General features: G+C 38.2%; 1 protein-coding gene across 1 annotated transcript in view; it reads left to right on the top strand.

Moving 5' to 3' along the window:
* The window catches only part of LOC109464181 (multidrug resistance-associated protein 4-like), a 40,631-nt gene that overhangs the window by 26,892 nt on the left and 4,943 nt on the right, over nucleotides 1-8,796 (top strand). The window lies entirely within an intron of this gene.

Genomic DNA, 8,796 nt, shown 5'->3' with positions numbered 1-8,796 from the left:
TTGCATAATGCAAACTGTTGATTTTCAAAATAAAAAAAACGTTCATGCCCCGCATTCCAATGCTGGAGCAGAAAAGCTTGAAATACCTACCAAAACACTTGAATAAAGACATACTGTCAGTATGGAAATGCTCTGTGCAGGTGTTAATCAAGTTAAATCCCAACAGCCAATCAGCAAGAAATGCTCTGTGCAGGTGGAAATGCTTTGTGCAGGCGTTAATCAAGTTAAATCCCAACAGCCAATCAGCAAGAAGTATAGAGGAAAGCTGCATGCCTATTGGTTGATGCCCTGCATTCCATTGTGATGACTCATGCCCAGACGTGGTAAACATGGCACACTAACGCAGTAATACATTTGCTATAACACAGCCAAAAAACTCAAATAAAACCATTCTAAAAGCCTGTATCACAAAAATTTAAAAAAAGCCTAGGGGTATTTGCCCACTGTATCTCCATACCAAATTTCAGGACCTTAGGCCCTAAAATGAAGAAGCTGAATCCATTTAAAGATATGGCAGGAGGAGAAACATCAGAAAAAGCAATATGGGTTCACCACCACTTCGTGGTGTGGTGAACCCATAATAAAATTCTATATAAATAAAATCACACAGGATAACTGAAAGCCAGTTGAATATATCGTCACCAGGACTACTTATGTTTTAGGGTACGATGTCCATGTTTTTTTTGCTAATTACATATAACTTGCTTGAGCTTAAAACCTAATTCGGCGCTTTCTTTTTGTAGACTTTTCTTGCATTAGACGAGTACCAGCCGCCAAATCCTGTCATTGATGAATCTAGCAAAGACGTGTGCAAAATGAGTCTTTCTTCAAGTGAGGTGGTGGGCCCGAAGGGAGTCACTGTGGACCTCAACACTGCAACATGGAAGACGGTTAGTCTGTACAATTAAATGTACGGAATAAGGAGGTCAAATCCTTTATATTCAGACAGTACTTTTATCAGGTCAAATATTACATGAATATAACATAGTTTTCCTGCGTAAAAAATCTTAATTTCCTCTATATATGATTAATATACATTGGAAGGCTTGTTATTTTACCTTTTGAGTAGGTACCAAATTTGTCATAATGCTACTAGTATGTTGAACAGTTGCCAACTATATCAACACAAATGATGCAAGTAGCTCTCCACACAATTGTTTTGAACTTTTGGTAGAGAAAATTGTTTACTTGTATCTATATCCATGTTGACAAAGATTGAGAATAAACAATTTTAATGAAAAATACACTATTTTCAGAAAACAACACTGACGAATATCAAGTTCGACGTCAAAGAAGGTGAACTGATTGTTGTCATAGGACCAACGGGCGCTGGAAAGGTGATTTTTGTGTTCGTTGCTTCCGTTTCTGTAACTGTTTGCGTTTTTCAGTTTTAAGTAATTATAGTCCTCAGTATTTATGGCATACCTTTATAGAGTTAATGCAAAAGCGCAGAATTGTGTGATGTTCTTTTTTGGCACAGGGAGGAGTTTGAAACAGTTCATTGTGTATTAGTGAGATGTAGTGAAATTTGCTGTATTTGCTCGCGTGCAAATTTCAGCTTTTGTAGTTTGTGTGTGTTTGTACCTGTGTGTGAGTTATACAATGTGACATTCGGTATGTTTCAGACCGCTTTATTGTGCACGATAATGCGGGAGCTTGTGCGGGTGGAGGGTAAGGTGGACGTGCGAGGAACGCTCGCTTTCACTGCCCAGGAACCGTGGGCCTACCCCGACACCATCAGGAACAACATCGTGGACTTCGGGAAACCATTCGACCAAGACAAGTATGACAGAGCGATCAGCATCAGCGAACTGGAAAAGGTATGTAATAATGTATCTAGAACCGTGGTTTATATAAAACTATATTTTCAGACACAGTAAGTCCAGATAGTCCAGACATGTAGCTCACACACGCCACAATTCCAATCATGTAAATTTCTTTTGTACCTTACATCAAGTTTCACGTTTATTTATTTCACCAGGGAATACCTCAGATCCATTGATCTGCTTTTCAGGTATCCTTGGGCACACATTAAAACATAAAATTTCATAAAAATACAAACTGAACCCAACAATATACAAAAACATTACAAACATGTACATATACAACACAGTCACATTATATTATAGTCCAAATTCAGTCCTCTCCACTAGTCTAAAATCCGTTTTTCTATTGTTCTTTAGTTCGTTTTCGTTCGTTTTTGAACATGAAAACGTATCTATATACTATAAGGCATTGTACAGTATGATTTTATGAAATGTAGGTATCATTGCATGGTTTGTCTAGTAGATATTTGGACTTACAGCATTTTCTTATTTTGCAAATACTCGTATACCAGTAAAAACAAAACATATAAATGCAAGGAAGAAATTCAATGCTGTACTATATAAATTGATAAATAGGTATACATAGGTATGTAGGTAGGTAGGCATCCTTCCATCTCGAAAGATAATGGCAGGCCCTTACGTCTGGTGTTGTGGCCGTGTGCAGCGTCTAGTGGGGCTAGTCTTCACATGGCAGTCCCGGCCGCAGTTAGAAAAAAAACGTTATTTGCTTTTCTCTGCTTGTTCCAGGATATACAGGGCATGCCGTTCGGAGATAAGACGTTTGTCGGGGATAGGGGAGTCACCCTGAGTGGGGGTCAGAAGGCGCGCCTCGGCCTGGCAAGGTAAAATATCCCATTCAAGGCCCTCAAGTTCCTAAACCTAGATCAAACAGACTCCATAACTGTTTCCTATACTGCACAATACGTCTGTACAAATGTAGGCTTGGTGTTTTTGTGTTTTATGTTTTATGTGTACATTCGTATATGCATATTGCACTTTCTCTATGTTTCATTAATTAATTATTGTAATGTCGACGCAATTAAGAAGCACCTATGTAAACACCTATGTACTTCTGCTTTGTTGATTGATATCAATAAAAATTAAATGAAAAATAGATAAGTAAAATGAAAGATGTTTCGTGTAACATTCATCATCCATAATGATTATAGACAGTACCTTTACATTTGCTGCTAAAGGGGAGTGGGTCCAACCTGAAACGTATTACCGTTTTGCAAAATATATCCAGTTATTTGACTAACCTTTATCTAGTAGATCCTTCATAAAATACTTGTCAGATTTTTAGTTGGCTTCATATTGATTAAACACGGTGAACGTTACAGAGGTAAATTTTGCACGATCAAAGTTAATCATTATGAACCTAGGGTTATTCGAATTGACATACATAACAATCTACAAATATTGATGAATATTTGTTTTTCAGGGCTGTGTATGCTGACGCTGACATCTACTTGCTAGACGATCCTCTTAGCGCGGTAGACGCGGCGGTTGGGAAAAAACTCTTCGACAAGTAAATTATCTTGTTCTTTATTTTTTGTTCCTCTTTTGAATCATTCTTTATTCATGAGAAGCTCAAATCGGGCTGTCGCTTTTCGTTGAGGACATGAGGGAAGAGGTAATGGTCAGACAAAATATGAGTAGTTATTTAATAAGTTCTTTTATTAACAACCATTTGTTTTAAATTGACCGATGTTTCCAGTAAACTAGCCATTCAGCCCTCATGAAGATAACAGACGGTCATCGAAACGTCGGCTCATGCTCCAGCTACATGTAGCTGTTGGACGATTAATGAATGAAAGACCTTTATTGTACATTTTTGCTCATTGCAAACAAAGTACAGGTCAGGGCAAATAGCGACGGTAAATATATCTATAGTAAAACTACATATATACAGGTTCTGCTTCTTCTCGCTTTTTAAGACAGTTGTAAATGTAGAAAAATATGGAGCTTATAGTACGAGGATTATCGAGTTTCATGAGGAATGTAAATTTCTATCTAAAAATCTAAAACTAGAGAAATAATGTTGTATACAATTGAAGGGAATCTTTCTCTCATTATCAATACAATCGGTCTTGTGGTCCTGTTCCAATTATCAAATGGTTGCGAATAAAGGAAGTTTTCTATTCAATCATTTACCGACCTGATGAAATTATTTACGGATGGCAGGCAAAATATGATTCACATTTTTTTCGTTTTAATTGTAACTTGCCTTCTTGTATTAGTTTGCAACTAACTGTAATTACGATCTATCTTCGCACCAGGTGCATACTGGGAGCTCTGGGAAGTAAAGTCCGGATTTTGGTGACACATCAGCTCCAGTTCCTAAACAAAGCAGACAAGATTCTGGTTCTTGATAAAGTAAACACAATTTTCTTAAAATCAAGATCGTGTAGGTTGATTAAGGTTCGATATTTAGGTTCATTGAACATTATGTCAAAGTAGAGGCTCGGCTCTATTGCTACTAACGAAACATTGACCGACAAAAAGCCTTTTGTTACCTTTTATGGTACTCTCATCGTCGTTTTTTTTTTTCAGGGCAACCAGGTTGCTTTTGGAGCTCACGTAGAAGTCGTGGCGTCTGGAGCTGACTTCGCGGAACTCTTAGCAGGCGACAGCGACCATTCAGGGACCACAGAGGACAAGAAAGGATTGACAGAGAGCTTTTACGGCAGCAGGACCAGTGTAGCAGAAGACACGCTTTCGGAGGAGGAGGTAAGACAATTCAAGTTACAAGTTACTTGAAGGCTAACATCACTCTGCATATATTATGTTGATATATAAGTCACTTGCATAATTACTGAGGACATGCTGAAATGAAATGTCTCAAAAGATAGGAATTTCACACGCAAAATATTGTAATCTAAGTTTAGAAAAACATAAGTTAAACTTAATTATGTTAATAACGATCTTATTTCCATAATCAATCATACAAATCCCCCAAAAAATTTTGATAAATTCGTCACATTCATGGAAGAATGAAGTCTCCGACCTCTTTTAATTATTTATTAATTTTTTATCCTGACAGCTATCGGAAGGCTTTGTGAACTTTAATTTTGTTTGACCCAGCAGCGCAGTTGGTACGTTAGGCTAGCCTCTACCAGGCTAAGAGAAGAAGCTGGAAACATTAAAACTTGGCCAAATAGAGAGATAACAGGCCAGAGGAGTCGGTCCACTAGAGAATGCAGCAAACTTTTCTCTCAATTTGAGGCATTTTTACTTTAAATTTGGCAATAATTTCAGCAACTTGAATTCAATGAGTTTCAGCTATTTGAATTTTTTTTTTCATTTTGAATCGTTCACAGTATACCGATTTTGTGGAGGAAGAGAGAGTCGAAGGAAGCGTGAGTTGGCGGGTGTACGTCAAATATCTGACATCAGGACCTCCACGCTGGTATCTGTTTATGATGGTGTTTGTTATTCTCGCTTTTGAGGTAAGATTTTCCAGTTAAAAAAGACTGTCTATATTGTGGAAGCGAAACTAAGTTAAAAAGGAAAATGCTGTACAGTCGGTATACGCTAATACAATAATAACTTTATTGCGCAACAATTGTACAGTGTACAATGCTGGGAAGGAATCTGATAGTCTAGTGTATAGTTCATTGCGTACATTAATATATTTAGGACTCACAATCAAAAAGTGATATTCGTCCTCAATAAGCTCTGGACAAAATGGACAAACCCTCTGGTCATTGGGAATTTTATGGAATCTTCCGGTTTCTATACTAAGTTTGTGACAGCCAATTCTGAGTTTTGTGATTGCGCTACGCACGTCAAGTCTTTTTATGTTTGAAAGGTAGCTTTCTTGTTTATAGTGTTTGTTCAGAGTAGAAAGAAAGGAAAGTTTGGAATTGTTTTGAATATTGCAATGCCAATTTTGTATGTAAATATATGCAAACTGCCCCGCCCACTATAACTGGACTGACTGTTCGAAACACACAGCCAAGGCAGCTCAAATAGCCTGTGATAAGATATGTCTAAAACTTTTTTTTTATGTAATTGAAAACTTTCTATAAATATAACTAAATCTATGATGATCTATGATGATACATATATATATTATACATGTACATGAACACGTCAGGGACAGTTGGTTCAGATGTAAGGGTCGCCCAGGCGCGTTTTCATCCCATGAACAGTCGTTGCAATTTGAAACGGTCGTTGTTATATGGCTGACTGTTCGATGCCATATCCCAGCGTAATATTACTCCTTTGAGGGGCAAAATCATTCACAACATATAAAAAACTAACATTTCGATCTTCTGTATTCATTTATAACATCTCAATAGCTAAACAATGTTCTCTTCTCACCTAGACGATACACATGTTTTGTGATGTAATTTTTATTTATGTCTAGTGGTGACGTGAATATAAGCATGTTGCTTGAGTGCATCACCACTATGTATTGTATTTTTGCATGTTAAAATAAAAAAAAATGTACAGCATCGCGGCAAATATTAAATATGTTACTGAAAAAAGAAAACTACGACTTCCGATATGACCCTGGGTCAAAAATAAAAGCATTATCTTATATCCCTATAGCTAATTCTTACCAGGAAACATCACAGTGTGGACAGACACGTTCTAACATATTAAAAGTTTGTAGTTTAGTGACATCACACCGACCGTTTCAAATGGCATCGCCCGTTCAGACAGAAATAAGCGTCGCCTAGAGAGTCCAAGAGCTTCCGGACTACATCAATCTTCTAGCAGCTGTTCTACTGGTCAGGCCCCTAAGTCAGGATCATAGAGAATAATTGCGTATCTTTTAACCCTGGCAATATGCATGTATCATAAGCATATGCATGTATGCTAACATGGATCAGTTATTCTCCGGTATGCACTGTGATAGAGAATCTTGAGCACTTATTGAACAAATTTCTATAGCGATAAAGGAGCTTATATTGGTACTTATACTGGCAGTAGTTCTCTCACAGAATTAGATGGCCACAAGCTCTAGTGGTTGAGGCCCATTTATCCCCTGACAGAAAGATATTGTGTGACACAGAGTGTACAACATGTCCACACACATATATTTCTTATCGTGAGAAATATATCATATATTCTGCCAGAAATATGCTGAGAGGATACAAAATCTTACGCTTATAATGTTAGCTCAAAAATCAAAAGTATAAAGTGCAATTTTCCAATGTTGTTTCAGGTGTCTTATCTGTTCGAACATTGGTGGGTAGCTCATTGGTAAGTAAATTCAACTATTTCTGTTTCAATCGTCTGTTACATGTCTAGTGATGCATACCTAAACCCAATTTCAGGTTCAGGTCCGGATTCAAGTCCAGAGGTTTAGGTTCAGGTCCGGACTTGTAAGTCCAAACCTAAACCCATGACATATACAAAATTGCATGTTGGCAACCTTGCAATGTTGTCTGGGTGAAACTTTGGCGACATAACATGGAGGCCGGTACTTGACGATGCCCGATGGCAATGTTTTCTTCATTTTGCAGCAAAGATTTTACAATCTACAGAAGGTTTTAGGTGGTTTGGAAAGAAAAGGTGTATGTGAAATGGTCTTTTATGGTAATAAGTCCGGACTCGGTTCTTGACTTTTAGGTTTTTTTGGACTTGAACCTAAACATTTTTTAAGTCCGGATCCAAGTCCAGTGAACCGGTTGATTTAGTAAGAGATAATGGTTATCAAATAATATGTATAATTTCGGCCTAATGTCTTAACAGGTCATCCAAAGTAAAATGCCTGCACATTCTACCTCTCGTGGTACCAGGTACATAATACACTAGTAGATTCTAACTAGACCATATACCCGTATAAAAACGGAAAGAAAAGAAGATAAAAACACGACATCATACCTTCGGCAAATGATGTTAACCCTTCCGGTGGACGAATTTCAAAATAATAAACTAAACAATAAACATTGTCTATTCATTCCACAGGGTGGACAGTATCGCTCACTTGAACAAAACCCTCCCGAGCGGACAACCCCGGCCAGTCCCCGGGGCCATCTCGCTCTATCACCTGAAGGTGTACGCCGGCCTCGAGGGCCTAACGGTTCTTCTATCCATCATGTCTACGGTACTGATCATTTACGCCACCTACCGAGCATCAGTCAATCTTCACAACATGATGTTCAACGCCGTCATGCGGGCACCCATCAGCTTTTTCGACAAGAACCCCGGTGGTAAGTTTGACTTATACCTAAAGTTTGTTTTAAATGTAGAGTTCGGACTTTGTTACGAAAGGAGAACTCGTCAACCTTAGTCAGATGAATGATCCACTGCGCTGAATTTCCGGAAGCGTGATGCAGGGCTCGAAATTAAAGGTGGTCCAATGGCCACTGACCGTCTTAAATTTACGCTGGGACAATTAAAAGACACTACTTGGGACATTTTGTAACAATAGAGAAATAATCAACATCAGAATACCGGCCCTTCTTTGGTTATCAATCACATGTCCCGGCCCAGAATTTATTATCTACACTGCAATTATAGAGCGTCTGTAAGTGAACATCAGCAAAATAAAGTTGACTTCAATACCCCCCCTTCCAAAAAAAAATAACAGGTTTGGACGGTCCATCCTTACTTGGGACAATTGGATTGTTCATTACCAAGGCTATCGCCATACATTGTACTATTATCGTCGTTGCCTTTTCTAATCTGTCAACAATATCGTTGTCTCATGTTAGCGCTTGTCTTTGTGTTCCCTTCCAAGTAAATCCCAGCTTCTATAGGTCTCTCCTAACTGTTTTATTGCATGGCACGTAACAGGGAGGGTTCTAAACAGGTTTGCGGACGACTTGCATAAGGTGGAAGAGAACATTCCAGAGGAACTACTACTCAGCACCGAGGTTCGTATCGTCTATGTGCCGTGTTTCGGGTCCTACAGTGGAAGTACAGTAGCTTATCTCTTCCTTAGCAATTCATAAACATTTAAGATAAAACGTTAAGAAACTAGAATGAATGTCATTCTTCATTCCCAGTGAAA

The sequence above is a fragment of the Branchiostoma belcheri genome, unplaced genomic scaffold, assembly GCF_001625305.1.
Source record: "Branchiostoma belcheri isolate BF01 breed outbred unplaced genomic scaffold, Haploidv18h27 scaffold133, whole genome shotgun sequence".
NCBI lineage: Eukaryota > Metazoa > Chordata > Leptocardii > Amphioxiformes > Branchiostomatidae > Branchiostoma > Branchiostoma belcheri.
This window is presented reverse-complemented; position numbering and strand designations above follow the sequence as displayed.